At 42.8% G+C, this 16,708-nt stretch overlaps 1 long non-coding RNA gene across 1 annotated transcript; it reads left to right on the forward strand.

Moving 5' to 3' along the window:
- The first annotated feature begins 1,441 nt into the window (after window positions 1–1,441).
- Window positions 1,442–15,872, forward strand: LOC139059321 (uncharacterized). The gene is made up of 3 exons (XR_011514084.1): window positions 1,442–1,626; window positions 1,710–1,969; window positions 15,790–15,872. It is a non-coding gene; the product is annotated as an uncharacterized lncRNA (long non-coding RNA).
- Window positions 15,873–16,708: the final 836 nt, after the last annotated feature.

Below are 16,708 nucleotides of genomic sequence, written 5' to 3' on the forward strand. Positions count from 1 at the left end.
TATCGCAAAAAAACTGCGATGTTCTTTCATTATTCATGAGCTTACTGGAGAGCCAAGAACACGAAAATAGCAGACAATTTATTGCCGCAGGATTGTGACAAAATTGGCAGGCGCATGAAAACAGGAAGAAACTGTGAAATGCAAGTAATCGAGAATACTCGGAAATTATGGCGTGACGGCAATAAACTTTACACATGCCTAACGACACGCACAAGACGTGTTGCAATTATCCAGTGAATGCAAAAGAACTGCACAGACAAGCCATCAATTAATTTACTCCAAATGGGATTGCTTTGGAAGGTATTCTAAGAATGAGAGTGGATTAATGTAGAAAAATTATGTGAATAGTCGCGTGCCAAAACAAAATGTCTACAAAGTAATTGGGCACCCACCAACATTATCATCTCGAATGTGTAATCCAGTGAACCCCTCATTAAACAGCTGCAAGATATTGGCATCTGAGCCAATTAAGCACTTCGACTGTGTTGGCGGTCTTCGCCAGCTGTCTTCGAAGCCTTGCAATCGTCTTCTGATACTTGGAATGCTGTAAAGCAGTGATTTGGGCTTGTTGGTAAGACATCGTGAGGCTTATAGGCTAAACCATCAATTTCCCTTTCCCACAAAGAGTTATCGTACCTGCGCAATAGTGTGTAAAGGCTTTTTTTGTAAACAGCGCATGTATGATGTACGCGAAAAAGTTGTATATATGTAAGGGTCCCTTGCTCGAAATAAAGATTGTTGCAAGTTAGCGCCTGCGTGTGTCACGTCTCACCTCCGTCCTTGTTTTTTTAATGCGCTATAAACCTCACGCTGATACTTGGAAGTTTTCCCTCGAATATGCATGATGTCCTTTGGCTGTAGAGTGTATTTTGAGGAATAGTGGAGATTCCTGTAATACGTAGAATGACAGGCACAATGTAAGCAATACTGGAGGCTTCAAGCCCCTTGAATATAGATTTTATGTTCCTTCGTGTAAGCCATACTTGAGGCTTCAAAGCTTACGAATGTAGATGCTACGTTCGTTCTTGTTTTGCATATATTTCTGGTCTAAGGTCAAAGAAACCTTGTAATGGATGCTAAGAAACAAGAAGCTTTCTACGTTAGGGACACCACACACAACTAAAACATGAGAACATATACCTTACAGCTACCAGCTAACAATACAGCTAACAAACTACTAGCAGCCTACTACAGAGGGTGAGAGGGCGCGCATTATTGCCATACTGCAAACACAGCACGCCTACCCCTTTAGAAATAGCCACATTTCTTTTGCAAAACTGATGGACCCTAATTTTTCAGAAGCCGCTGCGCGTAACCTTCTTGAATAAATCAAAATAAAGCTTTCTGCACTGAACGGCACGTGTTCAAAGGCCGCATTTCTTTACGAACCATTTTATTTTATTTTCTTACTTCGTCATTCTTTCAAACGTGCCTCGTAGCTTGGACGCTGCCGCGTCGGTGGTATCGCTGGCATCGCCGCTCGTCCCTATGCATGATAAAAAAAAGAATGCGAAATGAAATTAAACATTCCATATAGGCAGGAGCTGTATACGTCTTCAAGGCCGCCATGCCGACCTCCGTCAGTTGTTCATGCGGCTAACAGTGACATAACGAAATGCGAAGAGAGTAAGTCGTTACCATCATTCAATTTGGCAGTAGCAGCGACGGCTTACAGACGCGTCATAACCAACTTGAACTATCTTTCGCAGGAGCAGGACAAGGTCGCTGCCAGCATATTGTAAGGGACCCGGAACATATCTGCCTTCGTGCATTGCCAATCCTGAAGAAAGCCCAGTAGTTCAAGTGCAACAGGATTCACGCCTGCTGCCATCTCTTTTCGCTGACCGGAAACTACTCCTGGTCTTATCGGCTTCATCGAGGGGCGGCATTCCTGTGTGCCGTATTCACTTTGGCAGCAGCAGCGGCGGCATACAGACGCGTCATAACCAACTTGATCTACCTTTCGCAGGTTGGTGGTAATGCCCTTCCTATTTGTGAAAATATTACGCTGCGCCGTCGCTGTTGCTGCAACAAGTGTATTGCTTATTGCCTGCTTGTCGCCAAATTTCTGTTCGCCGTGATATTCGCGGTTCCCTGGTGCTCTCTGTTCTTTGAATTATGGCAAACACTAGTACTCTCGGGGACGTTCTCACGGCTTTTGGCGAACAGCAACCGAATAGCATAAAAGAGGTTGTGAAAGTGTTAACCAACGTACTAAAAAAAATTAAATTAAATTATGGGTTTTACGTGCCAAAACCACTTTCTGAATATGAGGCACGCCGTAGTGGAGTACTCCGGAAATTTCGACCACCTGCTGTTCTTTCACGTGCACCTAAATCTAAGTACACCGGTGTTTTCGCATTTCGCCCCCATCGAAACGCGGCCCCAGTGGCCGGGATTCGGTCCCGCGATCTCATGCCCAGCAGCCTAACACCATAGCCACTGAGCCACAACGGCGGGTAACCGACGTACTAGCGAAGCTTGACAAGTTCGCAACTGACGTGAAGAATGAAATTGCTGCCGTGTGAACATCAAACACTGATATCCATCCTGAACTAGAGGGAATACGAGTGGCTATGGGTTTCATGAATGAAAGTTTTGAGCAGTTCAAGAAGGATGTCGTGGAGCTCCGTCGCGAGGTGACCGAAGTGAAAACACAGAATTCTCAATGTCAGTATGAAATTAAGCAGATGCAGAATGCACTAGTGGAAGCTAAGAAAGAAATTATCGAGCTAAAGCAATGCAGCAGGAGCCAGAACGTAGAAATAAAAGGCATACCAGTGGTGCCTGATGAGTATCTGCGCAAGTCAGCGAAAAAAATAGCAACATTTGTGGGTGTCGACGTCTTCGAAGACGACAATGACGTTTTGCACCACGTACGTTCAAAGGACAAGGATAGACCTTATGTATTGCGCTTTTCCATTCGTGCTGCGCGGGATAAGTTCTTCTCTGCAGCTAGAAAGGCAAGGCCTACCACAAGAATTCGTGGTTTCGAAGAAAGCAATCCGGTGTAAGGTAATGAGCATCGCTGTATTCAGATCAGAATACTGTTGAGCAAAGCACGTCAACTGCGCCTAGAGAAAAAATGGAAGTTTGCCTGGGTTTCGCAAGGAAAGATAGAAACCTCAACTTTGTTTAGAATTGAGAGTAATAGCGACCTGGCTCAAATTGTACAGATTTTTTTTCTCTGTTCGTATCTGCTTGTTGTCCTTCTGTTTCATCCTGACTTTAAGATGGGATCAAGCTGATCAATAAATAAAACACCAAGACGTGTTCTCAGTTTTTCATAGCAATGTGCGCAGTATAAAAAAAAAAACTGAACTTACTGAGTGCAAAGCCTATGAAAGCACACATTTCTTTTCGACTTGATCGCAATTACGGAAACCTGGCTCAAAGATAAAGAATGACCATTTATACCAGGCGACAAACTTTCCTCTCTGCCCAGAGTTTCAAGGGCACGAGGAGGTGGTGTTGCCTTCTTTTTTAAAGAAAGTATTGCTTTTGAAGTCCTTCCTGCCCTTACTATAAGTGACCCTACAATTCAGGCACTTTTTATCAAAATTGACTGTGGTATAACAGTCGGTGTGGTGTACCGGCCTCCCAGTTCTGCTGTTTGTTTTTATTGAGAAACTTAAATCAATTATAGAAATCTAAACCTCTAAAGAAAGTAACCGTGTTGTAGTTGTAGGAGACGTTAATATAGACGTTTCTGGAGAAACTAACAATTACACCTCACTTCCACAGTCATATAACCTATGCAATCTTATAACAGAGCCAACGCGTATCACAGGCAGTTCTAGCACTTTAATAGATCAAGCGCTTACGAACATCACATGTAACAGATGGGGCGGAACTTACCTAGATCCAATAGCCGATCACATGCCCATATTTGTTGCTGTCAAAATCGAAGGAAAGATAGCTGCCAACATATTTGGTCATGAAATGCAGAAAAAGATTGACTATCAATTAGTTCGCGAGAACCTGCCGCAAGTAAGCTTCTTGGATACCTATGATACCGACATAAACAAAGAATATACAAACTTTTTTACAGTTGTCCAGAGTGCCGTCATGCAGTGCACCACATACAAGTTCTCTGGTCGATATGTTGCACCTATATGCCCATGGATGACTCGCGACACCCTACGCATAATAAAAGAGAAAGAAAAATGGCATGATAGTGGAAACGTACTAAAATCAATAATTATTCTCTAAGCCAGTTTAAGCGTTTCAGGAATCTGTCGGTGTCTCTAATGCGTAAAAGAAAAGAAGAATACCACTATTCTCTTATCATTAATGCTCAGTGCAACTCAGGTAAAATTTGAATATTGTAGCAGGTGCAGTAGGGCTTCGTTCAGAGCAGCGTAAATTTCCTGATGCACTTCACCAGGAAACAGTTGATGAATTTAACGAGTATTTTGTAAATATAGGACCGGAACTAGCAAACCAACTTCCTCAAGTCACCGAATGTACGCAGTCTATGCAATCAGTGGTGAATAATATGGTAACTGAGGATATCACAGTGGATGAAATAATAGCATTTGTTAATGGACTAAGAACTAAGGCAGCTGGGCTTCACCAAATACCTTTAAACTAACTAAGGACTGCGTTGACATATTAGCGGGTCCCCCTTTTCACCTATTTAATCATTCCCTTGATTCCGAAATAAATCCTTCAGAATTAAAAATAGCAAAAGTAATTCCGATTTATAAGGACGGAGATCGCTCTAATCCATCATGTTATCGGCCGATTTCAATTAATAGTGTTATCAACACAGTGTTTTAAACGTTACTCTCTGTGCACATAAACAAATTCATATCCATATATAATATACTGAGCCGCCACCAACACGGTTTCAGACCTCAGAAATCCACTTTTTCCACTGTTTTCACCCTGATGCACCTACCTAATACGGCTGTCCAGCAGAAAAAAAAATTGCGGTCATTGTGTATCTCGACATAAAAAAGGCCTTCGATACAGCTGACCATCAGATATTACTAACAAGATTAACAATCTAGGGTTTAGGGTCAAAATCCTGAACCTGCTTCGAAGCTACCTGAGTAGCCGCAAACAGCAAGTTTTACTTAAAAATTATACGTCTGCTTTACAAACTGTACTAACTGGCATGCCACAGGGTTCCGTTCTTGGTCCCATGCTTTTCTCACTTTACGTAAATGATTTCCCTGCAACGCTTAGGCATTCAAAGGCTTTGATGTATGCTGACGACACCGCTCTTCTATTTACTGGAGACAGTCTGCTCGATATAGAGGATAAAATAAATGCGAGTTAGATAATGTTTTTAAGTGGTTCACGTCCAATGAACTGACCCTTAATCTTAGTAAGACTAAGTATGCAGTTTTTCATTCCAAGACGAAGAAGCTCAATACTGAAATACGGGACATATCTTTACGAGGCACAAAACTACAAGTTGCACTGGACGCACTGCAAAACTCACATTAAACACCTTTGTTCCAAGCTTGCTTACAGATGTTGTATTCTTCTTAAGGCTCCTGTATGTTTCGGATATCCTGTCCTACTTATTCTGTACTTCTCCTTCATTCAGAGTCACATATCGTATTATATAGACTTATGGGGAAACACTTTTATAACTTACCTTGAGCCTGTATTCTGTCTGCAAAAACGCGCATTAAGAATTATCACCTCTTCTAGGTGTACCCAATCCAGTACGTACTTGTAAAGCTCATTGCACACGTTGCCAGTGCATGCATTGTATGAAATGAAAATTGCTGAGGTAATTCATAGTATTATCGAACAATAATCCACTTCCAATTAGCTTGTTTCAAATCCTGTTACGAAATAAAAGAAGTGCAAGTAATCACTGTTTTGTACTCTACTTGAAAAGGCTCCAGGAATTTAACGGCATACTTATTTGGAATTCTCTGCCAATACATATAAACGAAGCCCGTAACTTTAGGTCTGCTGTGAGAAAATAATTTTTCAAAAAATACTGTCGATCAAAAGACACTACTTTATATTTCCACTCCTGTCTAAGTTGCACGTGTCAATGGCTCAAGTTGTGCATGTCAATTTCATTGTTATGCATCATGTCTGTTTTATTGCTCGCGCGCGTTAAGGATAAAAGAACACTGAGTTATATTTACTGCCGCGTCTGAGTTATTTAGGTTAATATTACTATCATGTATTATGTCTGCTGCGTTTGTGTGCTCGCGTGCTGCGTTTTATATCCTAAGTTCACTATGGACCCGGGACTAGCTAATGGCTATCCCTTACAAAATGTTTTATACGAAGTCCATAGACACTCTATAGACATTTGTCTATGAAGTCTATAGGCTGTCTATAGACATTTCTTTAGACTAGTCTATAGACCTATAGCCATACACATTTATATACTAGTCTATAAAAAGTCTGAGTCTATAGACTGTCTATAGACTTATGGCCATACACTTTTTAGACTAGTCTATATAAAGCCTGAGTCTATAGATTGTCTATACACTGTCTATAGACAGTCTATAGACTTATGGGCATACTTTTTATAGACTAGTCTATAAAAAGTCGGAGTCTATAGACTGTCTATAGACTTATGGCCGTACACTTTTTTTATAGACCAGCCTATAAAAAGCCTGAGTCTGTAGACAATCTATAGACAGTCTACAGACTGTCTATAGGTCGAGTGCGAACGGCGATTCGCACCTATTGAATTCGTTGGGATCGTAGCTGCAACTGTTTGGCAGGTCGGAAGAGATGGTGCAGATGACATTGTCCCCTGAAGGAACGTCCGGCGCGGTCACGAGTCAGCTGAGCGTCGGTTCTTCGGTGCTTTCGTTCGCGAAGCGGGCGGGACAGCTGTGCCTTGCGCGTCTTTCCCGCTGGTCTGCATCTCGTGACGTCACGTGAAGTTGGCTCTGCTTCGCTGTCAGCTTTCGGTTTCGTTTTTGGGTATTATGCTTATTTAAAGTTATTTTCGAAACTGTGGAACAATTCTACTATCACACGCGTTGTAGGGGGAGTAGGGGGGCCTAAATACTCCATTTCCTTGACACGGTCAGATATCGTTGCAGTTATCGTCGCTCTTTAAGGAACAGGCATAACCTGAAGTCAGCTTATGTATAGTAGAAGCATTTAGGAAAAGGATAGGAGTTGCCTCTGTACTTCACTGGGGACAAGATAGGCTGATCACAGCGGAGATAATGATGTTATTAGTTTGCAATGTGAGATTTAAATTTAACCAATTCCTCTTTTCATCGAAATAGCTACCCGTGCAGTGCCTAGAAAACACCCGTCTCTCGAGAGGGTCTGCAAGGGCAACACAAGTTGTCTGCTCACTAGTTTCGAATTAGAGGTACCATGCAACGTAAAATCAACTAGTTACATATCACGTCTTACTTCAATACATACATAATGAATAAACATTTATGAAAAACGTAATCAGTGTGGCTCCGATCGCCCAATATCCTACACAACTTACCTCAATGTTTACTTTGTATTGTGTGTTACACAGTAAATATAACGTCCTGAACATAGCATAAAAATATTTTTATACGTTTAGGAAAGACAGCAACGCAATCAGTCTATCTCTTCACTCCCTCTGTCTATACATCACGCCATACATTCTTTCTTTGTCTTTCTTTTTGCAGAGTAAACGTCCCACTGATGGATATATACCAGTGTGCAATCGCTTTCAACTGCGCAGCTCGCAAGCCCATGAATCCGTCGAGACCCGCCGTGGTTGCTCAGTGGCTATGGTGTTAGGCTGCTGAGCACGAGGTCGCGGGATCGAATCCCGGCCACGGCGGCCGCATTTCGATGGGGGCGAAATGCGAAAACACCCGTGTACTTAGATTTAGGTCCACGTTAAAGAACCCCAGGTGGTAAAAATTTCCGGAGTCCCCCACTACGGCGTGCCTCATAATCAGAAAGTGGTTTTGGCACGTAAAACCCCAGATATTATTATTATTATGAATCCGTCGAAGCGATGCCATTTCTGGAAATGAGAAGCATTGGGCACACGTGTTCTTCACTCAGCGTTGTACGAAGCATGACATTAGGCGTAGAAGAATTTCGCCCCTTAAGGCCGCCAGCATAAATCTGCGCCATATACCCAATGCTCGTTTTAACGGTTTCGAAATGAGGAACAAATAAACAATTCCTACAAAACTTGTGACAACACAACGCTAACTTCATGACATATTAGTAAAAGATGACTTGTGATAATAATTTTCTTTTTATATAGATATATATATTTATTTTTCTTCTGTCTCTGTTAATATTTTACAGCATTGCGTGTTCCCCATGCTACCACCAAGTGTTGTACTAACACGCTGTTTTTCCCCTATGAAGACATGTCCGCGTTGCATGTTCCGCACACTACAACCCCACTTTTGTGTTCAAAGTTCTCTTTTTTCTTTTGTTGTTTTTTATCCAGTTTTTTTCCTGACTAACATAACCTTTGTATGACGTAGCCTGCTACTGTTGCCACAATTGTACTAACCCCCATTTATTTCCTATTTAGGGGGTCCCCTCAACAGTTTTTGCTCAGGGACCTCCGATTGTGCATTTATACGTCACTTGTTTGTACTACTTTTCGTACATACCGATAAAAGTAAATTCAACTTCAACTTCAAGTTTGACATCGTGACGCCATAGGTCATCTGTGAGGGAAAAATAAGCACGATGACACAACAGCGAATAAACAACATCGTTGACATTTGACGGCAAAAATATATCGAGATCATAGCTTGCTACTTCATTTAACGTTGATGCATTTCTATGTCGCCATGCTTAAGAGGTTCGGTTGACATTTAAACAAGCGCAAGGAAAGCAATGCTTTTGAAAGCTGTTGGAAATTGATGTGTATATCGAATCTGCTTTTGCTCAGCAGAAGTGCTTGGCATACCATGAACAAGGGGTGCGGTCATTCGGCCAGATAGCGGCTTTGCAGCACGTGGCGAGACCTAATCTCAAAAGTGCTTAGTCGCTCACCGGGTTGACTCTTATTCATGCGTATTGTTAGTGACAAATGGAACAGCTCGACCTTGGGCCACATCGCAGTCAACCAATGCAAAATATAGGTTAAAGGGCTTTTCCTAAAGATTTGTTAGTTTAGCCTCTTCCAAGTTGTGGTACACCTCCGTAATTTTGGAATGAATGAAACCGTCGAAAAAGAAAATTACAGATGTGATGAACTGATTCAAGAAATAAAGCTACTGCAGACACAAATAAATATTCTGCTTGTTGCGGAACTATTTAAGCTTTGTGCAGCAGCATAGCCTAAAACAATGGAAGGTTTTGACGTGGATAGGGAGACGGTACTGATTTAAGAGGAGTTATTGGCGGGCGATTCCACACACATCTTCTTTTGGAGCAATTTACCGCTGCATTTGCCTCTCATCAAATGTACGGAGCTTGGTTATGCATCGTGATGTAAAGGCATGGGCAATGACGCATCTTAGCTCCTTCACTGCCCATTCAGTTGTAGCATCATAGTGAGTATACGGTCCAGACGAGTTCAACTATCGACGAACTTAATAAAAAGCAATGCTAGGTGCGCAAACAGTGCTTGAATAGGTGGTTTATGCGCTTTGGCGAACACAAGGCTGGCAAAGTTAAGATATCAATGGTGAGGTGACTGTAAAATTGGGACATATATGTGCCAAAACCACCATCTGATTATGAGGCACGCCATAGTGAGGGACCCTGGAATAATTTGGACGAAATGGGTTTCTTTAACGTGCACCTACATCTAAGTACATGGTTGATTTTGCGTTTGGCCTCCATCGGAATGCGGCCGCCATGGCCGCGACCTGATCCCGCGACCTCGTTCTTAGAAGCCCAACCGGTCATTGTAGTATTCACAACTCTGTGCTATGTTTTGTAATTTCGCGACTATGACATATTTGTGATAAATATTTCACACTGGTATGAGAACACCGCTCCAATTTCTTTTATAATTCTAGAGTTGTTACGTTCAGAGAAGATTATAACGGAATTCGACACTCGCTATGTTAACTTTACATTGAGAGACGGCTGTATCTTGACCAAGACAAACTGTCCACGTGACGCAGCTGTTTTATGAAATGGAGGGAAGATCTTATTTCTTTCTTTATGCTTCTATCCGAGAGGGTAGTTTGGGCTGTTAAATGCTGCACCAGCGTTTTAGACTTACCTTTTACAGCAAGGCTGTAAAGCGCTAGTTCTCCCAGGTTCGTGTCCGTGTGTAGACAGGAAATCTCGTAGATAGTGCAATGCCGGGCCGACCCACTGTCGAGGTGAAGCAGACATTAAGTACTCCTAATACGTGGGGCGATCACGAAGGTAGTGCAATACAGGGCCGACCCGCGGTATAGGTGCAGTTCGCCATTAAGAAACCTACATACGAAGCTTGGATGGTCATCTTTCCTCACAGAGTGGAATGACACTGAGTTTTTGATTCGGGTCTTGCATCAATCTGTTGAACTGTAAGTGCGATATTCGTCCATTAAGTGCCGCATTTAGTGATGAATATCTCGGAGCACAAATTCTTTAGAAGTGCTTAAAGGGAAGCTGAAGAGTCTGTCGAATTCAATAAGACGCTCATATACGGATGCGGGAACCTTATAAACCATGTAGGTCAAATTTGGGGTTTTTTTTTCAAATAGGAGCGACGTAATCGTCGGTTGAAATTGCGCTGTAGCTCCGCCCCCCGTCGAATGCCGCGCGCTGCTGCTGACGCTGACGATGCGAGCGGAGACCGGAAACCGCGGTGTTGTGACGTCAACTTTAGTGTTTTGCTTCTTCGCAGCCTGCGCGACCGTGCCTGACCGTGCTTGTTTCTGCGTGCGTGCCGTCGTAATCTGCTTCGATCGACCCTGCATTTCTTTGTTGGTGCGTCTGTGTGTATGTAGAGTGGTGGTCAACGTGCGCAGCATCAACTGATGTGGTGGGCCGATCATGCCGTCTTTCTGTGCAGCCTACGGTTGCACGAACACCAGCGGCCGCGACGATGTTGTCTTCCATTGCTTCCCACAAGACAAGAAGCTTTTAAGTAAATGGGAGGCTGCTGTAAAGCGAAAGAATTTCAAGCCCTCAAGAACAACACTGCTGTGCTCCAAACACTTCCGTGACGACGATTATCACCAGAATTTCCACTAGCAGGATTTCTAAACGCAGCGCGAAAAGATTGGAGCAACGAAAACAAAGACGGCACGAGTGCGGACTGACTGATGATAACTGGTGTTGGAAGGCCTTATGAATACACGAACTCGCCCAAACCTGGATTTTGATTTACTGCGAGCTCCTTCATGTTAGCACGCTGAACGGAAGGTGCATGTTTATTTCCCGCCCTCGACGCAGGTTTCGTCGCAAAGCGCCGCGAATTTTCTATTTGCACGTGTGTTGTAAAACAGCCTGCACGCATCTACCATAACGCAGTGCAAATGTAGAGTTTGCATGTGCTGGAAAGCCGGCGCACGCCAGGACGCTACGCTCCCCCCGTCTCTCGCGCACAGCGAGAAACCGACCGTCTCACGTAGCCGACGGAATTCGCCGCCTTTACGACTTCGGTTACGAGTAGTGTGCGGATGGCGCACAGATGAAGGTCACTATACGTACTGCATGAACCGGGAAGCTTTTCACGCGTTTGAACCGTCTTTGTAGGTTGCCGACAGCTTTGGACAGCGCACAAATGCCGACGATCGCATCCCCGCTTACGTTCCACGAGGAGGCATGCAGGAACACAACACTGCAGTTGTTTGACCGGAAACGAGCTCACTAGATCGGCGAAAGATCGGCGAGATCACTAGATCGCTTTGCAAAAAACATACTCACCAAAGAGCATTTCCAACACGAGGAGATCCCAAGACTTCGCTTTCGTTCTCGTCGAAAGCATTGCTCGCACCAGCATCGTTTGCTTCTTCGAGAGGCCGGCTCTTTGTAATCGGCTCGTACATGTAGGGAGCAACGCCGAACTCTTCAGAAAAACGCAGTCTCTCTAAATTTTCTATTACCTCTTAATTTTCCATTACGGCACCAAACTACCTGGCACCGCGCTTCATGTGGAGCGGCAGCGGTCGGTCGCTAAAGTTGACGTCACGGGTCGCCCGACCAATCACAGGCGGAAACGAGACGCTCGAGCTGGGCGTGTCCGCTGCTGCACTTTTCGTCGAAATAAAATATATTTGCGCTTTCTTTCGCTCAATTCCGATACGATATTCGAATTCGGAGGGTTGAAAACCATTGTGTACACATGTTCACTCATTTTTTCTGGAAAACCTTTCAGCTTCCCTTTAACAAAATGAGGCTTTCGTGCAAAAAGATTGCAATCAAGTACATATCATAAATGTATGCTACATTCTTAAAATTAAAGTTATATCAACGACTATCTGCAAATTACATAGACATCAACAGTTCGCCTGATAATAGACCACCTGCGCAAGCAGCATGTGCGCGGATGGCATGGACGTTTCGAATAAAAATAGATTGTTGTACTTTGAGTGCATGGTATCGATATCTACGAAGAAATATGGCTTTTTTTCTATGCTAACACCTCTGTATAGCGTGCTCATGAAAAAAAACATCTGTGTAGCGATAGCAAATGAAGGTGAGTATTGCAACGTTTCATATTCAGCTTTTGAGCCGGAAAGTGACCTCAAGTTTAATGCGATTCGAGGAGTCAACGCCAGTAATGGATAATTATACTATGACATACATCGTCGGTGAGTGCACCAGAATGATGATGAGCACCAGTCATTTCTCAACGTGAATCTCAATTTTCTTACGTGATGGTTTTTGCATGTTTTCCTATGAAGATCGAGCTGCTGCATGTGATAATGGAACTCGGCCAGTCGTGCTGAATAAAGTGTGAAGTTCGTGTGCGTTTGGAAATATAAAACGCATTCGAAAGGATAAGTTTTTGTGAATACTTGCAGTATGAAACTGCCCTGTAAGGCGTGAGTCGGAGAGTGGGTCATGGGAAAATAGGCCTAACGCCTACTTTAAAGCATGAAAGTGGCCGACTGTGGCGATGGAGCTTTCATCTCGCCTTACAGCAATAGATGCGAAGGGCAAGAATGGGCAACCGCCTCGCACGAGAAAAGCTTGAGCTTTCAACTGAGGTCGCTGCAGCCAGATCCCCCCGTGCAAAAATGTTTCCTTACTTTCTTTCAAGCTTTTATCAACTTCCTATCAACTTTAATAACATCCTGTGGACTTTTACTTTTTAGTAACGTTTGTCGAAAGAAAGTTGGTAACTTTTTTTCTAACTTCAGTATGTTAAAAAAGTGACTAGGATGTTAAGACACGCTACTTTTACTTTTTTTAGAAACACCATTCAAAATGTAGTTAATAAAAATAATTGTTTTTTAAGGTACGTTATCCAAGTTACAGAACATGCATCAACATTGTTAAATAAGCTTATAATTATTCAGGAAACATGGCTGGTGCAAGACACTCTTGTTTCATACAAACGATTTTGAAAATTTGCTTCATTTTCAATCAGCTTTCTAATAACACTGGTTATTCGAAAGTGTTAAAAAATATTTACTGAAATATTATCAGTTAACATTATCTTAATTATAAATGAATATGCAGACTCACTACTTTAAATATTTTTTTTGCATCGTAATGGTTTTCTTCATCTTTAATCAATATATCAGTAACAAAAGATAGTAGAATCTTCCTATAAAAATTGCTTTAATGGCGGACGTTAAGAGGAAATAGGATGTCACCAATTCAAGATCAGGGCACATATTCTCGACAACGCGACACCTAGCGCTATATGAAGCGTGCATCAGCGCTTATCATGAGTTTGGGCTCGGTATGTGTCAAAGAAGGACGTAGGTCATCCGCCATTGCATGCAGAGGAAGTTGCAGGGATGGCGCGCTCATTGGCACGTGTTCTCCAACAAAATCTCGCTCAAGGTTCATCTTCAGTCCCTGTATATGCTTTATAAATAAGGAATCCTACCTAGGTACTGGAAAGCCAACAATTGGGGCCTAAATGCCTGTGCTCCTCTCAGCTGCGGCTTCTGTTGAGTGAAAAATTCTTATCTCGAAGGCAGTGCTTTTGCAAAGTGCATGCGCTTAAAGTGGTTGCGAATCTTGAAGGCAACATACGCTTCGTTTTTCATATACATTTCCGTAAACTTCGTTCCACAAAGTACGAAGTACATACTTTTACAAAGTACACACTTTTTGAACCCAATACATTTGTTAAAAGATTCCTACCGATTTGTATTAGGAAAAAAACATGCAATTTTCTCATTTAAGGTACATTTTTCTAACAATCGCAGTGTGGGGCTACTGCAGTATTTATTTGGTCGACGTACCGCGCTGGTTGTACTGAATGCTCCTTGCAGTAGGGCGGTAGATGAATAATATTTTAGCAGTGCCTCGACAAAATGTGCCCCTTGTCGTGTGCATTAACCATGGCAAACCCTCCGGACTCATGTAAGCCCAATAGCCCGCTGTGTATTTCATGCGATCCACCAGTGCCCACGGTGAGTGTCCTACTAAAGCACCAGTCCGAGCTGCCTTTGTTTTACCAAAGTGCCTGCCCGCGCTCTCGTGAAAAGTCTGGTGCTGGGGCTTCGAATCGTAGTGCATAGAAGACTTTGTTGAAGGTTGTACTTTTGTGGAGCTGGAGTTCATCGGAAGTTCTACAGTGCTTGTGCCAGAAATCGTCGGTGCCATGGTACCTGTGAGGCGAAGGAGCGTTCGCTAAGTCTTGAAATGTATGCAAGTTTGGCGCTTGCGCGCATTCTCGCAGCTTATGGTTCACGTAATGAGCGTTGTGTAACTAGCTAGAGCAGATAGTTTTCTGATCGTAGGTTGGACGTGTTGCTGTGAAGATTTAGCAAGCAACTTCACGACAGATTCCTCTGATGTTAAAGCGTACTTGTGCTCTGCTGTGAAATATATGCTACCCGCCTTTATTGATATGTTTGAGTGAGCACGCATATATGAAAACAAGGAAAGTTACCGTTCGTTCGGTAGTTTCCTGGCAAGGATTTATTCGTCATGTAGGCATTCCCGCAAGGAGGTACATATGTATTGAATACGTCTATGTATGATAGGCTTCGTGCATTGGCACACGATGGGTATGTTTGACGCTTAAGCAAATAGAACCTTGTATGAAGATTTTTTTGTGTATACAGTTCGATCTGGACGTCCGCGTCGCGAGAACCTATATCTATTGTTTATATTCTTGAGTGTCTTCGCGTATTTGTCTTCTTTGTTTCAGAGCAGATATAGGCCGATATTACAATAAGGAGATTTATTTTTAATCGAGACATTTCACTCAGACGCCGGCCTTTAAGAAGCGTAATCATATTCACCAAATCATAAGAACGGGATGTCAGCTCTTGCAATCGTCCGTTAGGACAGTGCGTAATAAAGTAAGGGCTGCGATTTTGTAGCGATACTTACCCCTCGATTTTATACTATTCTTGTCGCCACCGATAACGGCCGGCTGTTCCAATAGGTAGCATGGGCCGGGCCAAAATGCATGGGCCAAAAATGCGGTCTCGCTTTCAGAATGCTTTTCATATGCTCAATATTTTTTTTAATCCAATGCTCTATGGTTTACTACATATTTGAGTGTTGTTGTTGATTGTCCTGGTAGTCTGTTGTTGCCGCTGATTTCGTGCCTTCCTAAAATTTCACTTGTTACAAAATAGCAGTGTAACCTCCTGTGATATATCAGAGACATTTGTACAACCAGACGCAGATTCATGCAGCTTGCTTTGTGAGGCTCTCTTTGCAATGCCACACGACACCGGTAAATCTCAAATTTTCATGTTTACAATGCAACAAATTAAACATTTCTTGCTGTTTAAGGTTATGCGGCTACTGAAGGTGTCCCTACATCCCGCACAAACCTGCTGCACTGCTGGAAACTGGACAGCACGACGATAAAGCACCTGATCTGTGTGCTTTCACAAAGGTGGGTACAAAATTGGTGCTACCTTTCGAGTTCTAGAATACAGTTGTGTAATATACAATCATTGTACTGTATTGCCATTTTCAGAATTTCTAGTGGCTGGTCACGAATTTTATGTTTTGATGGAGTGCTCTCAGTTTAATGAACTTACCTAAAGTGGCCTCCTGTGAGTTAAATATAATTGGGGGCTTGGGCGATTATGCCTGCCATACTCCATATAGACTCGATGTTAATCTGGCCGAATTGCCTTTTCAAGACCCACGAATTGAGGTTTTGTGCTGTGAATAATGTCCTCTAGAACGTCTAGAAAAGTGTGCTCTACCGCCTAAAGACATGGCTTAGGCAAGGGACCCTTAAGCAATGCTTTCGCACAAAAGTTGTATCATCAAGAGTTTCACGGAAGCCTGTCTGGTCAGTAGGAAACATGACAAAGAAAGACATAGACCAACGAAATACAACATTAAAAGCAATACATTTCGGCGACTACATGAAAGCTGTGTATACAATGGGGAGAAAGAAGCAGACGTGCATATTTAAGCAGGTTTTAGCATAAGACGGGGAAGGGTTCTTTGCTTTCAGATGAGCGCGTGTCCTATTGATTACATTTCTGGGGAAACCGAGTACAGGTATGGCTTCCTATTTCTTACCTGGTCGATTATGCTAGAGTTCATTCAGTCACTATTGTGTTCAGTCATTGCTGCATGCTCTGCCAAAGCATTTGGTGCCACTCTTTTCTTATCCACATCGTTCTGATATTGGCATAGCCATTGTTTAAAGTTGCCCATCAACCTAATGTAGATAGCATTCATATACATA

This window comes from Dermacentor albipictus, chromosome 1 (genome assembly GCF_038994185.2).
Source record: "Dermacentor albipictus isolate Rhodes 1998 colony chromosome 1, USDA_Dalb.pri_finalv2, whole genome shotgun sequence".
In the NCBI taxonomy this organism is placed as follows: domain Eukaryota; kingdom Metazoa; phylum Arthropoda; class Arachnida; order Ixodida; family Ixodidae; genus Dermacentor; species Dermacentor albipictus.